General features: G+C 38.7%; 1 non-coding gene across 1 annotated transcript; it reads right to left on the bottom strand.

Annotated features, from left to right (window-relative positions):
* Positions 1 to 2,324: 2,324 nt before the first annotated feature.
* LOC141634791 (small nucleolar RNA R71) lies at positions 2,325 to 2,431 on the bottom strand. The gene has a single exon (XR_012539512.1). It is a non-coding gene; the product is annotated as a small nucleolar RNA R71 (small nucleolar RNA).
* Positions 2,432 to 15,287: the final 12,856 nt, after the last annotated feature.

Below are 15,287 nucleotides of genomic sequence, written 5' to 3'. Positions count from 1 at the left end.
GCTTTTTAGTGCATATTTGGGTCATTTATCGTTTTTAGTTCTTTGTTTTGCATATTCTTTGAGGTTTTGTGTCCTTCGTAGGAAAGGAGTGCAAACCTTGCATTTTCATGGCAAAATGGGGCTAAATTGATTGAATTCAATGACCAAGCATCAAGGAGAGACAAGATTAGAAGGCCTTTGTACATACTATAGTAGATGGGCAATGATGAGAAAAGATCCTTGCATCCCCGAGGAAATCCTCAAGGATTTTATGAAGAAAAAGGAAGAAAAGAAGAAGGAATGAAACTGTTTGACAATCCGTGCGGATTGTCCTGAAGACGCCCGTCCAAGGCCTACAATCCGAGCGTCTTCCTTAGCTGGACGCTCGGGCAAAACCTCCACAAGACGCCCGTCTTCCCCCTCTGGACGCCCGTCCAGAAGCTCCCAAATCCGCCCGTCCCGTGCCAAAAACGCCCGGATTCCCGCACAGACAAGACTTTCTTTCGTCTTCTACAAGCTTCAAGGAAGGATGCACATCTTTTTCTAAGACCGGCGAAAAAGAGACCGGAGTCTCCCTAGAGACCGGCGATTCCTCAAGGACTTAATCGTCATTTAAGTCCTTAGTAAACCCTAATTTATGTACCTAATCCCCACTATAAATACCCCATTAGTCTAATTAGAAGAGCATGTTCTTCTTAGCAATCTTTAGTGTAGTTAATATCAATCAAATCTCTCTTTAATTTTGTAATCAACATTTAATCAAGTTTTAATACAAGTTTTATTTCCTTAATCTCTCTCTTGTTCATCCTTTATTTCGGGTAATTGAAGATTATTTGGGTTATATTGGGAGATTGACAACCTTCCAATCAAGCATCAAGTACTTCTTTTATTCTTTGCTTTATTATTGGAATCATTAGTAGGTATAATTCTCTTAATCCCTTTTTAATTATTGTTAATTACTTTCATTTATTCATCATGTTTCACTTTGTTGGTATGATTGACAACCTTGCTAGCATGTTCAACATGATAATGAGTGAGTAGTTTCCTTAGCTAGGGTTAATGAGTAATTAGGGGAAACCAGCATGGGGAATGATTCATGCTTAAATTAATATGCTTTCATAGTTTATTTGCTTGCTTGTGGTGATCTCAACTTATGCACATGTTATGTTTGATGAAATGTGAGCCTATGAATCCTTCCATTTTTTACCCATCACCTATCTTTTCAATGAGACTTGTAAGACATAAATCAACTCGGTTCATCACAACAATAATTGCTTGCTTATAATTTGAGAATATGTTTGTATGATCAATTCACATGAATCCCCTATGACCCCATGACACCCTAGTGCTTTTTATCAATTGTTTACATCCCTTTTAATTCATCTTGCTTGTTTACTTTCATTGCTATTTAGTTTAGTGATCTTTTACTTCAAACCCCAATTGTGACACCCTTAGACACCACTAGTTGCAATAGAAATCTCATCTCAATTCCCGTCCCTTGGGATCCGACCTTTACTTGCCTCTTTACTAATTGTAGAGTTGTTGATGAAGTTATAAATTGTGTTTTGATCTAGGTGCTCCTAACGACAAGTACTGAAAAGTAAACCCCACGAGGGATCACGACCAAAAATGGCGCCGTTGCCGGGGACGGTGTTAACTTGATTTAGATTTTCTTACATTGTTATTAGTTGTGTCTTTCTTTGACTTGGGGAAGTAAAACTCCTCAAGGTTTGTTCTAATTATTTTCGAGTTGTTTGATATTTTGCATGTCTAGAAGATCACAAGGTAACTTGTTACCCTTTGATCACGAAATTGAAAGGACTTTGACAACCAATAGAAGACTTGTTAGGAGAACTTTGAGAGGTATTGGTGAGGTTGTAGATATTCAACCAAATATTATTGAGTTCATCAACCCTTTTGCAAGAGAAGGTGAGGAGAACCCAACACAAAATCCAACACAAAATCAACCCACAATGCCTAAGTTTTCATCACATTCCGTACCCACCGAGGAGAACCTACCCAATGGTACTCCCACACCACAACACTTAACCGGAAATTTTATTGCCAAATCCGCATTTATCCAATTAGTCGAAAGAAGCCAATTTGGAGGGATGCCTAGTGAAGACCCTCACTCTCATATGGAGACTTTTTGCGACTATTGTGATGCGATTTCTCAAACCGGTGTAACTCAAGACCAAATTCGTTGGGTCTTATTTCCTTTTTCTCTAATTGGCACCGCGAAACAATGTTTGAAAGGCCTTGATAAGGCTACTCTCGGAATTGATTCTTGGAAGAAGTTGGCTCTAGCTTTCTACAAAAAGTTCTATCCACCGGAAAAGACTAACATGCTAAGAGCTCAAATTACTGGCTTTAAGCAAAGAGACGAAGAATCTTTGTATGAAGCTTGGGAGCGATTCAAGGGAATTTGCCGCTCATGTCGTCATCATGGACTTAGCGAGTTGCTCTTGGTACAACAATTTTGGAACGGTCTTTATGAAGATTCAAGGAACATTCTCAACATGGGATCAAATGGAATGTTCACCGAAGTTGATGACAATCAAACTTGGAACAAAATTGAGGAAATGGCGGTCCATAACTCACAATATAGTAGACCTCGCAAGGCTACTAGAGGAAAAAAGCATGAAGTGGACTCCATTATTCAATTGGGTGCTCAACTTAGTGCTCACACTGATACCATCAATTTGAAGTTTGAAAAAGCTATGGCTAGACTTGAAGAAGCCTCAAAATCACCAAAGCATCATGTTAATGCCATGACGGCATCTTCATCAATCCCAAGTGGGATATGTGAGAATTGTGGAACTTTGGGACATGACCAAAGTGAATGTAGGGGAACAAATGAACAAGTGAATGCTTTCCAAGCATACAAGAGTGGTACCCCTTATACAAACTATTAGAATGAAAACACCAAATTCCATCCAAATCTCTCATACAAAAGCCAAAATGTTCAAAACCCTCAACCAACATACACCCCACCTCCCATGAGAAACCAAAATCAAAGACCCTTTTACAACCAAAACCAAGGTTACCAAAATCAAACTCCATACAATAAAAAAAACGACCAAGGTTTTGATGTTCAAAAAGCGGTCCTCCAAATGCAAAAGAATCAACAAGAGTTTTTCACTCAAATGCAAAAAGATAGTCAAGCAAAGGAAATCACCATCAACAACATCCTAGCTCACACCAAAATGTTGGAAACCCAATTGACTCAACTAGCATCTTCAAGCTCACAAAGACAAAAGGGGCAATTACCACCTCAAAGTAATCCCCCAAGACATGAAACGGTTAGTGCCATTCACTTGAGGAGTGGTACAATGTATGAAGCACCGAAGAAGCAAGTTGGGGATGAAGTTGTGGAAGCTAGTGACAAAGAAGAAATTGTGCAAAACTCCAAGGATGGAGAACCATCAAAAGAAGAAATTTCAAAGAAAAATGAAGACAAGGTCAAGGAGAAGGAGCCCATTGTGATTAGACTTCCTTTTCCGAGTCGTCAAGCCAAGCCCAAATTTGATGACCAACTTGGAAAATTTATGGAAATTGTGAAGAATTTGAAAGTCTCGATTCCTTTCACGGAATTAATCAATCACGTGCCGGCCTATGCAAAATACATGAAAGACATCCTTATTAAGAAGAAGTCGGTCCGGAAGCTTAAGACTATCGCCTTCACTAAGGTGAGTAGTGCAATACTTCAAGGGAGTTCACCTCCAAAACTCAAAGATCCGGGAAGCTTCTTAATACCGTGTACCATTGGCGACACCACAATCAACAAAGCCTTATGTGATCTAGGGGCTAGTGTGATTGTTATGCCATACTCGGTGAGTAAAAGGTTAGGGATGGGAGAGCTTAAATGCACCAATATCACACTCCAAATGGCCGATAGATCGATGAAGACACCATTAGGGATATGGGAAGATGTTCCCGTAAGAGTTGGGAAATTTTTCATCCCGGTGGATTTTGTCATTGTTGACATGGAAGAAGACTCCAACATTCCAATCATTCTAGGAAGACCTTTCTTACAAACCGCGGGTGGCGTGATTGATGTGAAGCATGGAGAGCTCACTCTAGAAGTGGGAGATGAGAGCATAACTTTCAATCTTGACAAGACCATGAGAGCTCCCCGTTTGCATGAACCATGTTTTATGGTTGATCACTATAGCCGGAAGGATGATAGGAAGAAGTTGGAATTCCAATGGAAGAAGAAAATTGATGATGCTCCATTCAAAGAGCAAGTGAATTGTAACAAAGAGAGCTTGAAAAGCTCACCAAAGTCAAGCAATGAAGAGGATGGCCTTATTGGCCAAGATAAGAAAGTGGGAGAGTTGTCTCTATCAACTCAAGAGATCTTTAGTGATCAAGTAGATGAAGTTTGTGGTCTTTGGGATGATGAGTTTGAAGGGATTTTCAATCCCTATATTGGTAATGCTATCGATAAAGACCGACATGAAGGATAACAAGGGCAAAGGTCTATTGAAGATCTTTATCATGATAATGAACAAGCTTTTGACTACTTTTTCAAGGTGTTGAGTTATATCCTAGAAAATAAATGAGATTTATGACTAGAAGTTGCAAGGATTGATATACCGATATCCTCAATAGCTAAGTTAAGTATTAACCACGCTAATGTCATTACTTAACCTCATTATGAAAATGAATTGGTTAAACCTCCTTCCGAAAAAGGTATTTTGAAGGACGTGTATTAGATATTATTCATATTTAAATAATGACATTGCTACTCATCATTATGATATGAATGAGTTAGAAATTAAAATCTCTTTCCATAAGGATAAGATGAGACCACTTCAAAATAGGTATTTTGAAAGGATATGATGGGAACACATATATGGTTTTATCTCAATAACTTAGCAAAGCAACAAATCTCAATTATTGAAAAGTTTCAATTGAGTAGTCAATTACGAAATATCTGGAATTAAGTGGGAGTTTAGAAATTATCATGTGAAGACATGGAATTTAGTGGGAGCAATCATCCTGTAAAGGTTTATAACTCATTACTCATTGGGAATGACGAGCTAATACTATTCTTTCACAAAGAAGTATTTGAGTTTTCAATTCTCGATGAAAAATGGACTATGATGAATCCAATCACATCATGAGATGTTGGATAAGTATTGAGATATACACATCGAATCAACGAGACATGTGACAAATTGACAAAAATAAAATGGAGTCCATTTTATCTATATGTACCGAAATTAAGGGGAGGATTAGGCATATATTGTGTTGATTATGTTAGTGGTAAACATAATCATTTCCTACTAAACATAGCCATGCAACACTACTTGCTTTTGTAAAGACCTCCTAGTGCATGCATTAGTCCCTTTTCCTTCCCCCCTTACCCGGTTTTTCAAAGAGCAAAGCCAAGGGTTTTTGCTCCATAATTTATCTTATACACTACATTAAAACACTAGTGTATGATATCATTATTCCATTCATCTAAAAATAAGAAGTTTTAGAAAGATAAAATCTCCCTTCTCCTCCCTCTCTCTTAACCGGTTTTATTGAGAGACCGAATAATATTTTGGGTCAATTTTTATACAAAAATTAGTATTATTCTAGTAATAATAATATTAATTTTATTAAGTTGTTATCTTGGGTATAAAACTTTGGGAGGGATTCTCTTCTTGAATCCTTGTTCATCCAATTAAGGAAAGCTCATGAACAAGAGAGTAGGAGAACTCTCTTGTGCCCTTTGATCCGAAAAATCAATGTGAGATGATGATTTCTTCTTTAATTATATTTTGTTTGCATGCATAAGATCACCTTTTAATTTTATGACTAAATTAAAATAAAACATATATGAATATGTTGAGTATAGAGATCTAGATTTCTAACAAAAAATTGTTCAAATTTGAGTTCAGGAAATGAAATGAAAAGTGAAAGAAAGTTTGCAAAAATGCATCAAATGAAAAGAGGAGCAAAAATAGACTCCTAAAGCTTCAAATATAAGGCACCCTCACTACATATGGGGTGACTTTGAAAATGTTCAAAAAGAAATGCAAAGAAAAGTTGAAAAGTTGTCAAGTATTGAAAAGCCAAAAATCAAAAGAAATGGCAAAAAAGTGTTCTCAAATGTTATATGCCACAAGAAATTGGGGGGAAAAACATCAACAAAGCAAACTCCCAAAGTTAAACTCAAATTCTATCGATCCCTTTATCCATCGTATCCATTTTTGTGCATGGTAGAGAGGGAACGACCCTTCTTCTTGTCTAGGCAAGAGGGGGAATTCCGCGATCCTCCAGTGTTTCTAACGCCATAGGGAGTCTACTCTTGACAAAAGCATTTAACGATTGAGGACAAAGGTACCCTAGCTTGACACAATTTGGAGGTGATTTATTGGTATCCTTCTAGGCTTAGTAGTTTGAAGAAATTGCATCTATGAAGGAGTGTGTACCCTTGAATTACTTCCCTTGTAGACAATTTCCGCCAATTAGATGAGGAAAGTGGCTATTCTTTTGTAGATGCATCCATTACTTGATTTTGTGTGCTTAATGTTTGGATGTGTCGCCATTTTGGCAAGACCAACCTTGCCTTGCAAGAAGGCGTCCTACCTCATGGTTGTCTTGTTAAGAGTTAAAGGGGCGGAGTGAGACCCGCTAATTGTCTCATATCGGCTATGCTATTAGGTTAGTTTAAATAATGGTACTAGCCTTTGTCACCTCTTTACTCGGGACGAGCAAAGGTTCGGTTTGGGGATATTTGATGTGACCATAATTAGAGCATATTTAGTCCCCGAATTAGCCTTGTTCCCATGCTTTTTAGTGCATATTTGGGTCATTTATTGTCTTTAGTTCTTTGTTTTTCATATTCTTTGAGGTTTTGTGTCCTTGGTAGGAAAGCAGTGCAAACCTTGCATTTTCATGGCAAAATGGGGCTAAATTGATTGAATTCAATGACCAAGCATCAAGGAGAGACAAGATTAGAAGGCCTTTGTACATACTATAGTAAATGGGCAATGATGAGAAAGATCCTTGTATCCCCGAGGAAATCCTCAAGGATTTTATGAAGAAAAAGGAAGAAAAGAAGAAAGAATGAAACTGTTTGACAATCCGTGAGGATTGTCCTGAAGACGCCCGTCCAAGGCCTACAATCCGAGCGTCTTCCTCAGCTGGACGCTCGGGCAAAATCTCCACAAGACGCCCGTCTTCCCCCTCTGGAGGCCCGTCCAGAAGCTCCCAAATCCGCCCGTCCCGTGCCAAAAACGCCCGGATTCCCAGACAGTACTTTCGTCTTCTACAAGCTTCAAGGAAGGATGCACATCTTTTTCTAAGACCGGCGAAAAAGAGACCGGAGTCTCCCTAGAGACCAGAGATTCCTCAAGGACTTAATCGTCATTTAAGTCCTTAGTAAACCCTAATTTATGTACCTAATTCCCACTATAAATACCCCATTAGTCTAATTAGAAGAGCATATTCTTCTTAGCAATCTTTAGTGTAGTTAATATCAATCAAATCTCTCTTTAATTTTGTAATCAACGTTTAATCAAGTTTTAATACAAGTTTTATTTCCTTAATCTCTCTCTTGTTCATCCTTTATTTCGGGTAATTGAAGATTATTTGGGTTATTATTGGGAGATTGACAACCTTCCAATCAAGCATCAAGTACTTCTTTTATTCTTTGCTTTATTATTGGAATCATTAGTAGGTATAATTCTCTTAATCCCTTTTTAATTATTGTTAATTACTTTCATTTATTCATCATGTTTCACTTTGTTGGTATGATTGACAACCTTGCTAGCATGTTCAACATGATAATGAGTGAGTAGTTTCCTTAGCTAGGGTTAATGGGTAATTAGGGGAAACCAACATGGGGAATGATTCATGCTTAAATTAATATGCTTTCATAGTTTATTTGCTTGCTTGTTGTGATCTCAACTTATGCACATGTTATGTTTGATGAAGTGTGAGCCTATGAATCCTTCAATTTTTTACCCATCACCTATCTTTTCAATGAGACTTGTAAGACATAAACCAACTCGGTCCATCACAACAATAATTGCTTGCTTATAATTTGAGAATATGTTTGTATGATCAATTCCCATGAATCCCCTATGACCCCATGACACCCTAGTGCTTTTTATCAATTGTTTACATCCCTTTTAATTCATCTTGCTTGTTTACTTTCATTGCTATTTAGTTTAGTGATCTTCTACTTCAAACCCCAATTGTGACACCCTTAGACACCACTAGTTGCAATAGAAATCTCATCTCAATTCCCGTCCCTTGGGATCCGACCTTTACTTGCCTCTTTACTAATTGTAGAGTTGTTGGTGAAGTTATAAATTGTGTTTTGGTCTAGGTGCTCCTAACGACAAGTACTGAAAACTAAACCCCACGAGGGATCACGACCAAGGGGCCAGTGTCAGTGTTATGCCATACTCTGTGTGTGAAAAGTTGAATATAGGTAACCTTAAGGTGACCAATATGACCCTTCAGATGGCAGATAGATCGATTCAGAGACCCTTAGGAATTTTAGAAGATGTACCCGTTCGAGTGGGTAAGTTCTTTATTCCTGTCGATTTCGTCGTTTTAGACATTGCTGAGGATAGTCAGATACCTATTATCTTAGGTAGACCATTTTTACATACGGGTGGGGCCGTGATAGATGTCAAACGCGGAGTCTTGACCTTGGAGGTAGGGGATGACACGATTGAGTTCAGTCTTGCTTGCACTGCGACTGAACCTGCTGATGATGATACGTGTTATTCCGTTGATATTGTTGATGGATGGGTCATTAATTGTAATCGGAGGGAATCCTTAGCCAAGGATCCCTTAGCCGATCTAACCCATTTAGATGAGTGTGCGCTTAATCCAAATGGAGAATGCTGATGAGATGGATGTTTTGGAAGCAGTAATGGAAGACCACGAGCTCACAGAGGAAGAAGATGAGATGATCATAAGCCTGGCCAACGAGAATTTGGTAAACACTTGCTATACCATTGAAGCTGATTCTGCCTATGCTGCTGAGGTAAAGGTGCCAGAGCGTAAGCCACTTCCTCCAAATCTTAAATATGTCTTTTTAGATGATATGGAGCAATACCCAGCTATTGTTAGTGCTAAGCTTGACGATAACCAGCTTCTGCTTTGATGTGTGTACTTAAGAAAAACAGGAAAGCTTTAGGTTACTCTTTGGATGATATTAAGGGCATCAGCCCTGACATTTGTATGCACAGAATTGAGCTGGAGGAGGGTCACAAGCCTTACAGACAGGGTCAGCGAAAGCTGAATCCGAAGATGCAGGAGGTTGTCATGGCTGAGGTGATGAAACTACTCGATGCAAGTATTATTTATACAGTTGGCAACTCCAAGTGGGTTAGCCCAGTTCAGGTAGTCCCGAAGAAAGGAGGGACCACTGTGGTACAAAATGAGAAAAATGAATTAATACCAACTCGAGTTGTAATAGGTTGGCGGATGTGCATTGACTACATACAGTTAAATGCCGCCACAAAGAAAGACCATTTCCCCCTCCCTTTTGTTGACCAGATGACCGAGAGACTAGCCTCTAATAAATTTTTCTGTTTCCTAGACGGATATTCAGGGTTCTTTCAGATCCCTATTCATCCGGATGATCAGAGTAAGACCACATTTACCTGTCCACAGGGTGTTTTTGCGTATCGCAGAATGCCTTTCGGATTGTGTAACGCCCCAGCTACCTTTCAAGAGGTGCATGGTGGGGATTTTTTCTGATTATATAGAGAATATTATGGAGGTATTTATGGATGACTTCTCAGTTTATGGTAATGACTTTGATCGTTGTTTAGCTAACCTTGATAAAGTCATGCAGCGTTGTATTGATGTTAATCTTGTTTTAAACTGGGAAAAATGTCAGTTCATGGTCAATGAGGGAGTTGTGTTGGGACATTTGATTTCTGATAAGGGCATACATGTTGATAAAGCAAAAGTGCAAGTGATTGAGCAACTGCCTCTCCTATGAATGTTAAAGGAGTGAGGAGTTTCCTTGGCCATGCTGGTTTTTATCGGCGGTTCATTAAGGATTTTTCGAAAATTGCTAAACCACTTACACAATTGCTTCTTAAAGATGTTGTTTTTGAGTTTACTGATGAATGCCTTTTAGCTTTTAACAGGTTAAAGGAGGCTTTAGTTTCTGCGCCAATCATTCAGCCGCCTGATTGGGACCTCCCATTCGAGATTATATGCGATGCCAGCGATTATGCGATTGGTGGAGTCTTATGACAGCGGAAAAATAAAGTTTTAAATGCCATATATTATGCGAGCTGAACTCTGGATGAGGCTCAAGTTAACTATTACACTACTGAGAAGGAGTTTCTAGCTGTAGTTTTTGCCTTAGATAAATTTCGGTCTTATTTGTTGGGTTCTATGGTTATTGTTTATACTGACCATGCAGCGCTGAAGACTCTCTTTCTTAAGAAGGATGCGAAGCCGAGGCTTTTGAGGTGGATACTCCTTTTGCAGGAGTTTGATTTGGAGATTAAAGATAAGAAAAGTGCAGAGAATGTGGTGGCTGACCATTTATCTCGTCTGCAGCTGACAGAATTGTAAGATTCTTTACCCATTAATGATTCTTTTCCTGATGAGAGTCTGTTAGCTATTACTAATTCGGGGTCTTATCCACCTCCGTGGTTTGCTGATTATGCTAATTTTGCAGTGACAGGTAAAATACCACCCAAGCTTTCATGGCAGCAGAAGAAGCGGTTCGCTTATGATGCTAGACAATACTTTTGGGATGATCCATTTGTTTTCAAGGAATGTGCAGACGGTCTTATCCGGAGATATGTGCCTCAATGGGAGGTCAAGGATATCCTAGAAGCTTGCCACTCTTCTGCCTATGGTGGTCACCATGGTCCGTCTCGGACTGTGGCTAAGGTACTCCAATCTGGTTTCTATTGGCCAACTCGCATGCGGATAGTCGAATTTTATTCTTGAGTGCGATGCTTGTCAAAGATCGGGGAATATTTCAAAGAGACATGAGATGCCACAGGTAGGCATTCTAGAGGTTGAGATTTTTGATGTCTGGGGCATTGATTATCAAGGACCCTTTCCGAGCAGTCAAGGTAATAAATATATCCTCGTAGCCGTAGATTATGTGTCCAAATGGGTAGAAGCTGTTGCTACCCCTCATTGCGATGCAAAAGCCATGATTAAGCTGTTTAAAAAGATAATCTTCCTTCATTTTGGTGTCCCTAGGGTTGTCATTAGCGACGGAGGCATGCATTTTAAAGAAAAACAACTTTGTGCTATGTTGGCTAAATTCGGTGTCCAACATCGTAGAGGTTTGGGGTATCATCCCCAAACTAGTGGTCAAGTTGAGATTTCTAACCGAGAATTGAAAGAAATGTTAGCTAAAGTTGTTTCTAAATCACGGAAAGATTGGAGTCTTAAGTTGGATGATGTCTTGTGGGCTTATAGGACCGCGTTTAAAACGCCAATTGGGATGTCACCGTTCCGATTGATTTATGGTAAAACATGTCATTTGCCTGTTGAATTAGAACGTAAATCTTGGTGGGCTATTTGTGATTTGAATTTAGATCCTAACCTCTCTCGTGAGAAACGTATGACGCAGTTGAATGAGTTAGAGGAATTTAGGCTGCTGGCCTATGATAATGTTAGGATCTACAAGGAGAAGACGAAGCGATGGCATGACAAGAGGATCATCAAGCGCGAGTTCAATGTCGGTGATAAGGTACTCCTTTTTAATGCTCGTATCCGTTTATTTCCTGGTAAGCTGAAATCCATGTGGAGTGGCCCTTATACGGTCACATCAATTACAAAATTCGGATCAGTTGAATTGGAAACCTCATCTGGAGACCGATTCAAAGTGAATGGTCAATACGTGAAACACTATCACGGTGCATTTAATTTGTTGGGCGGGTCAAGTACTATACTTTGACCCACTTTTAGAAGATGCAAATTGAGGTAAGAAGGTCGTGCGGGACCTCTTAAACCAGCGCTAACCGGGAGGCAACCCGGCTTGTAATTTTTATGTAATTAGGAACTTTACAGTTTTATTTAATTACTTTTCATTAGGAGCTCTAGATTTATTTTATTTTAGTTAGCATTTACTTTTATGGAAAGACGTGCGCCTTTGAGAATGTTTGCAGTTAATTTTTTTATGCAAAGTGCGTAGGGTGATTTGCTGGATGTCGATGAGAGACAGACGGAAATTGAAGTTGAAAAAAGCAAGTTTTGACGTAATTAAGCTTAATTGCCAGTACCTGAAGTCGATCGACCAGTAACATCAGTCGATCGACTGAAGAGGAAAAAGGCAGGAGCTATTTCAGAGAAAGATTGGTCGATCGACTGGGTCTGATAGTCGATCGACCACAGTGCGACATCAGAGGTGAAAAATATAAGGAAGTCTTACTTTTTTTTCTCCATCATTCATTCATAACTCTTGAACGAAAAAAAAAAGAATAAACCCTAGCTCTTCCTCATTGCGACTTTCCGATTCAAATCCTCCTTTATTTTCGATTTTTCTTGCTCAAATCTCCAAGATCTCATCAAAGGTATGTCTCTAATCATCTTTTGGTCCTTTAAATTCGATTTTTGCTGAATAATAATGCCCAAATTTTGAGCAATCTCACGTTGTTTCGAAGAAAATCGATTTAGGGCTAATTTCTTTTCGAATTTGTGCTTTAATTGCATTTGCTATCCTATTTCTTTGAATTTCGAGCCATCTCAACAACTAGGAGGAGTCTAATTTTGTTTTCCCCAAAATTTTCGAAACCCTAATTTAATGTTTGATTTCTGTTTGTAATTGAGGGTTTGTTAATTTTCATTATTCAAGATTGTGGTATGCTAGTTGTTGAGTTTGTTAATTTTTGTAGGAAGCATAAATGACGAAAGGGAAGGCAGTAGACCGCGGGCAGACAAGCAGTTAGGGAGCATCTAAACGGTCGCGGGTTCCGCCGCCAATGGTCGAGTTAACTATGGATAGTCTACCTGGCTATCCGCAGGTGATTTTCTCTTCCTCTACTTAGAGAGCTAAATTCCTTACCTTGGTCGAAAAAACGAAAGTTCAAGTAACCCGTTTTATACATAATCCGAGTTTAGAAAAACTAGGGTGTCTTGAATCCGCTGTGTCCCTGCTAAATGGGACAAGGATGTCAGGGTTAGTGGGCATGGCTGAGTTCACATTCCGTATTCTGACCCTTGAGTTTTTCTCTTCTTTTGCTTTCGACCTGGCTTCTTTTGAAACTAATAAAAGTAGCTCTTGTATCTCTTTTCGGCTGTTTAATGTCACTTACTCCTTGACATTAGCTGAGTTTGCTGGTTATTTGGGTCTTTGTTTCGAGGGTAACACCTCGGAATCTTCTGATGTGCACAGGGTAATGTGGTCGTGTATCTCCGACCTGGACGCCCCTAAGAGGAAGGGCACTTCCGTCCACTTACCCCCCTTTCGTTACTTCTTCCGGCTGATGGGCAACACCATCTTTGGCCGCAAAAAGTCAAATAATATTAATACAATTGAATTGTCTATCTTGGCAGGCTACCTAAACATCGAGAGTCGGGTAGCCCGTATTTATAACATCGCTTATTTGACTGCCTCTCACTTTAACACTATAAGTGAGGGTACCTCTTTGACCACTATTGTCTGTGGTGGACTGGTGACTCGTATAGCCCACCGTCTGGTCCCTGTCTTTCCTTGAGAGGAGGCTCCTCTTGAACCTCATGCACGCTTCATGGACCTTGACTACGTCAAGTCCGTGAAGTGGGTCGACACTCGGGGTCGCTGGAAGATTGATTATTTGATTTGCGACCCCATTCTTATCCTTGCCCTCCCTCCTATTTTACCCTTCACTACTGTTGAGGGGGCAACTCGACCGCCCTTGCCTAGCTATAGGCTCCCAATTAGGGCCGACACCACCACTGCTTCTACCTCGAGAGGAGCTCGCGCCTCCTCTTCACAGGCCCCTGTTGGAATATGTGTCCTCCAACAATAATGCGATCACAACTGTTGATCAGATGATCACATGTTTAAGTCTCATTTTAAAGAATACAATTGGGAAGTAATATTTTACAGTCAACTGGTCCACACATATCGGTAATGATTGGCTGACTAGAGTTTGACATTATTGTCGTGCGACGGTGGTGACCAGTTGATCCCCTTAGGTCATACCTAAAGGGTAACACTCTTAATTGATCATTTAATTGATCGTATGACGATACGGGTTAATTAAATTACTTAAAATTGACGGACGATTTTGGAAGTAAAATTTACGTGTCTCATTGTAATTTGATTAAATTAGATACGGTCTAAGTAATCGAATTGTTTTATTACTTAGATGAAATTATTGTTTAAGGAAACAATTGCATTTGAATGAATAAATTATTATAAATACAAGATGTTGTGATTTATAATTGGTAAAATATTTTGGTACAAGTAATTATGAATTACTAAGTCGATTTTTGTATATGACGTATTTTTATTAATGCGTTGATTTTTAATATGTTAAAAATACATAAAAATTTTATGTGACATGTGACATATGACAAATTGACAAATTGACAAAGATAAAATGGAGTCCATTTTATCTCTAATGACCGAAATTAAGGGGAGTATTAGGAATATATTGTGTTGATTATGTTAGTGGTAAACATAATCATTTCCTTCTAAACCTAGCCATGCAACCCTACTTGCTCTTGTGAAGACCACCTTGTGCATGCATTGGTCCCTTTCCTTCCCCCTTACCCGGTTTTTCAAAGAGCAAGGCCAAGGGTCTTTTGCTCTATAATTTATCTTATACACTACATCAAAACACTAGTGTATTATTATTCATTCAACATCTAAAAATAAGGTTTTTAGAGAGATAAAAATCTTCCTTCTTCTCCCTTTCTCTCAACCGAAATTATTGAGAGAACAAAATAATTTTGGTCTATTTTATACTAAATTAATATTGTTCTAGTAATAATAATATTAATTTTATTAAGTTGTTACTTTGGGTATAAATCCTTAGGAGGGATTCTCTACTTGAATCCTTGTTCATCCACTTAAGGAAGCTCAAGAACAAGTGAGTAGGAGAACTCACTTGTGCCCATAAAATCCGAAATCCTCAATGTATGATGATGATTTCTTCTTTAAATCTTTTATTGTTTGCATGCATAAGATCATCTTTTAATTTTATGACTAAATTAAATCTTACATATATGAATATGTTAAGTAATGAGATATAGATTTCCAACAAGTGGTATCAGAGCCTTGGTTGTTTGCATGCAAATCGGTTATAGTTTTTCCGAGTTATACGATTAACATATAAAACTTGTAAATTTGTGTTATATGATATATCACGAAAATA

The sequence above is a fragment of the Silene latifolia genome, chromosome Y (genome assembly GCF_048544455.1).
Source record: "Silene latifolia isolate original U9 population chromosome Y, ASM4854445v1, whole genome shotgun sequence".
Classification (NCBI taxonomy): Eukaryota; Viridiplantae; Streptophyta; class Magnoliopsida; order Caryophyllales; family Caryophyllaceae; genus Silene; species Silene latifolia.
This window is presented reverse-complemented; position numbering and strand designations above follow the sequence as displayed.